Source organism: Octodon degus, unplaced genomic scaffold, assembly GCF_000260255.1.
Source record: "Octodon degus isolate 3935 unplaced genomic scaffold, OctDeg1.0 scaffold00085, whole genome shotgun sequence".
Lineage (NCBI taxonomy): Eukaryota > Metazoa > Chordata > Mammalia > Rodentia > Octodontidae > Octodon > Octodon degus.
Genome location: NW_004524661.1, coordinates 682,709 through 687,692, shown reverse-complemented (window position 1 = coordinate 687,692; position 4,984 = coordinate 682,709).

The window sequence follows — 4,984 nt, the reverse complement described above, 5'->3', positions numbered from 1 at the left end:
TAGGGATCCTCCTGTTTTCAGTGCGGGACACATACTGTGTTTGTCCTATACCTTGGCACAAGGAGTACACTGAAGAGACTGATGTGCTAGACTGACTAATGGGTTAAATGTGTCACCAGGAACCCATGGAACCTGCTATACTGCACTCTAGAGCAGGACCAGGAGACATGCTGAGTAATGGGCGTCTACCCTCTTTTGACTGATGGAAAAGGCTTTAAGAAGGAGGCAGCATAGAAAAAAAATTAATCTTGGAAGTCAGGAGAATTGGGTTTGTAATCCTTCACCTATCAACTCTAATCCCTGAGAGAATTTAGTCAGAGAGTGTTCCTCTTCAAGCCTTAGTAAATGGGATGGTGCATGAGTTCCCTAGGTCTGAGTGATAAATTATCACTGATATGAACTTGAATTAATTCCCTGTCATGGATACCAAAAATCCAAAACCAAGATGCTGGCAATACTGTGCCTCTTCCATCTCTCGTGGCTCCTGGGGTTTGGCTTGTATTAGCATCAGTGCAATCTTTTCACATGACCTCCTCTTCTACCCCCACCTCCTCTTCTTTGTCTTCCTCCTCCACTTACTCTTCCTCTCTGTCTCTTATATGGACACAAAGGGAGCTTAGAACCCACCCTAACTAAATCCAGGATGATCTCATTTCAAGACTCTTAATTATACCTGCAAAAGATCTTACTTCCATGTCATATATTCAACTCACGTGAACCAGATATTAAGATTTGTTTATATCTTTTTTGATTTGGAAGACACAGTTCAGCACATAAGGAAAAAACTTTATTCTAGGCCTAACCTTTTAACTACGAGCATGGTTATTTGAGGAAGAAAGAGAAAGAAATGTGCTCCCAAAGCACCAGGAGACTAACTTAATGATGTACCAACCAGTTTCATAAAAGCAAATTCTTTGTCTTCACACTACCCAAAGCACACAAATGCAAAAAAAAAAAAAAAAATCTGCAAAACCAAAGTCACCTCACTTAAGACCTAGAAGAGAGGAAGGGGTTAGTGCTTTAAGTAAAAAGGGACAAAGGAGAGTTATATCTTCTCACACTTTCTTGGGACGGGTCAGTTTGCATAGACATGGTGTAGGTGTGAGTTACTCCAACAGTTTGGGGAACCCAGAGAAGATAATTCTTTCCTCAGCTGGTCATGGGCAAGGCCACAGGGATGCTTAAAGAATATAATTCTTAAAAGTGGTGCTTGGAAGCCACATTAAGAAAGACATAGAAACCTATGCCTATGTGGGAGTGAAGAGAAAACTATACTTGTTTGGTGAAGAAAATGGAAAGGAATTGATTGAAAGGTTCAGAACTTTGAGAGGAATGCTGGAATCAGCCTGGAGAGCCCCTGACATGCATGCTCTGGAAATTCAAGAGGAGCAGCTCATCCTTTTCTCTGGTTTTGCTGTCAGGGAAAAGAACTTTGATGAGGTTTGAAAATATGACTTCGCTAGGCTTGCTTAGAGCTCCAGAGGCAGTGCAGACCACTCGGCTTGCTTGAGCTAAATGTTTCTCTCCTCACCATCTTCTGTTTGCTCAAGAAAGGCAGAACCCTTTGATTAAATCTCCTGCTGTTCTAGTATGTGAAAAGAAGGGTCATTCCTCAAAAGGGAGCTGGGGTGCTGGCTCAGCCAGCCAGAGACAGAAGTCATCCTTGAAGCAGCACTGTCCACAGTGTTGCAAGCAGAAGGAACTAACAGAAATAGTAAAGTGTGTATAGGATGGCAGCCATGGGACCCATTTCTACCTTTGAGCCTCAAGGAACGGGACCTAGAGTTATTAGAACCTGAGAGATATGGAAGAGATTGTCTGAACAGAAGCTATGCCAGGGGCTGGAGGGAGAAGCCACAACAAAACAGAAGCAGGGCAGGAGCTTAATATAATATGTAACCTGTCTCTCAAGCCCACCTAAGACCCTCTGGCACTTTCCAACAGAAACCCAGAGAGCAAGGGCAGCTGATGATGCAGTCTGCAACCTTAGCCTCCAAGGGTATCAAGCAGAGCAAAGAAGGGCAGAGAATGGATTCAGAGTGGCCAGTGGGAAATACTTCACATGGGCACTATTGTCAGAAGAAAGTAAAGTAGAGGCCAGCCAGCCCGAAGATGGCACAGATAGACCAGGAGACCAGAAGAAAAGCACCAAGAAAAGGATAGGAGTTAGAAGAGGACAGACCATAGTTTTCTAGCTTTGGGAGCAAGGGAAAAAATGAAAACAACTAAGATGAAACCTTAACCCACATTAGATGAGAGCTTCAGCTGTCTGAAAATAGATGGCTCAGCTTCTTATTTTTAAAAGCTTGGCTTCATTAAGGTGATTGTATTCCATACACTGAAGTACCTTCTTTTCCCTACGGAGAAAATGAATCCAGAATACAGTTCTGAGGCAGCTGGTCCCAAGAGATGCCCAATTGAATACCTTTGACAGAAAATGAACTGTTTATCTTTGTCAATATGTGGAATATTGGAAACCATAATGCAACAGTGCAAGCCATTTTGTCACCACCAGTGAATGAAAGCTAATTGGAATCCTAGTGCAGTAACAGCCATAAAAGCGAGGCTCTTAGCAGAGGTGGAGGGAAAGCACCACTTTAGCAATTACACTTCCTTTACCTGTCAAGAGAAGGAGCATCTGGCCAAAGACTGGGTCCTTGGCAGGTCTGGATGAGATGACATCAGTGGATCTAAGCTTCATGCCATAAAGGAAAAAGTCCATTGTGTTTTTCAGCCCATGTACCTTCTACATGCATTCCACACGTTGCACCCTGCAGCCTGTACTCACAGTTTTGTCATCGACCCTTCCTACAGGTTCACCTAGGTCACATTATCTTCTCCCTGCCATTGTTTGAAATTTGAAGTTAAAGAAGTGTAGCTGATATCTCAGCTTGGATTTTCCCAGGAGTTGACTCTAAAAAGGATTTGGCTAGAGGGAGTCTGCTTGACAGATGATCCTATGAAAGACTGGTGTGGGATAGAGAAGCAACAGAGAAGGCAAGAACACTGGCTCCGATGGTTAACAAGTTCACCTGGAGCCAACTGGGCCTTAGTCACATTGCAGGTTAATGGCCAATAGTATAAGATGAATATCGGAATTGTCGTACTCAAGGGCAAGGGTGCTGGAGGATGTATCCTTCATCTCCAATTTGCCCTTTTCTCAAGGGGTGCAATTCCCCAGCACTAAAGGACTCCCTACTTTCTCAAGAGAAAAGTATTAGCCCCACAACACAGAAAATGGTGTGCTGGACTATGAATGCGGAAAGGCAGGAGGCAGGCTTTGCACTAGAGGGACCCATGGACAGAGTCACTCTTGGCCACCAGCTGCAGCATGCCCAGCCCACTTGGTCCTTGTGGGTTCCAGTGTGGAGTCTTTTTGAACCTCCTCTTCTGCTACATATGATTGGCTGTGTTGTGGCCAAAGATAGACACAACAATAGCCTCTGAGAGCTTCTGGGAAAGATTCTTTTCCTCTTTGGATAACAGGAAAAAGATGCAAAGGAGACCTCCCACCTTGGCCTTCTGTGTTTTCTGCTTTTAGACCACTCACGTGAAGTTATGAGGCCTCAGTTGGTGACACCACCAGGGACCATGAGGGTAAAGATTCTGACATCATTTATATTCTGAGCCATTACCACAAATGCATACATCTAGACTTATTCTAAAATTAACAATAGCTGGGGAAGTAGCTCAGTGGCACAGCACCTACCTTGCAAGCATAAAGCCCTGAGTTCTATTCCTGGTACCAGAAAGAAATAAATTAACTAAGTAAGTTAATGACATATGTCCCTGTGGTTTAAACTGCTACTAGTTGGATGTACTGTTATTTGCAGTTAAATATATTCCTTCCAGAAAATGTGTTTTTTGTTTCTGAATGCAAATAAAAATCCATACTATTTTCATTTGCATTTCACTTTTATTCCTTTTCTGCTAGACATTACAAGATGTTAAGACCCTCATTATTCCCAACACTCTAGAAAGCTGAGGTAGGAGGATCACAAAGTTGAGCCTAGCCTCGCCACTTTGCAGCTTAGCCCAAACAAAGTAAAAAAAAAAAAAAATCCTGCCTCTTTCCTTAAGTTTTTGAGTAATCTAAACAAGGGTAGTGTTTTAAGCTTGTATTAATCCATGCCAAAGTTTAAATTGTACAATGAAATAATATAAGTAGGATAATTACTTTTACTTTTGCAGTTTTACAACTATTTGACAGCAGTTATTTCTTATCTATCCACACTGACGGCAGATTTTTAGAAGTGTTGACAGGTATATAGCTGACCAACATAGAGTGTATTTCATAAATTTCCATCCTCACTTCATTTTCTGGACAGATGCAATATAAGATATTCTTTATCCCTTTGGCTCAGACAGCTTTGTTGAGCCAGTTACTAATGCGCATGTCTGGAGTTACGGTCTCCTTGGTGAGAAATTTTATGATTTTTTTTGGAGTGTCTGAGGACAAGATTCTTGAAGCCTATGGCAGGAATATACTTGTGAATATTTGTGGTGTACTCACAGTCTCTGATTTATAATGGTTCGACTTAAGATTTTTGGACTTTGTAATTTTGTGAAAACTAAACACATTAAGTAGATGTCTTTACTATTTTGAATTTGGTCTTTTCCTGGGTTAGTGATGCACTGTGAGACACTCTCCTGTGATGCTCAGAAATAGCAGTAAGCTGAAGCTCTCAGTCAAGGCAATCAGGAGAGGAAACAAACTGATATTAGGTGTGTCCAATGCATTTTAACTTAAATGCTTTCAACTTGGATGGCATTATGGAAAAGTGACCCCACTATAATTCTAGGAGCTTCTGCACACTTTGGTCATTGCCTTATTGATGGCAGAATGACCTTTTCCCTGCTGTTCTACAGGAAACTGTCTGAGAAACCAAGGTCAGACTAAATTATTTTGATGAATTAGTTGCTGTTCCCCCCACAAATGTTCTCTTGGACTCTCTTTCCCAAATGACTCATGAATCAGATGTAA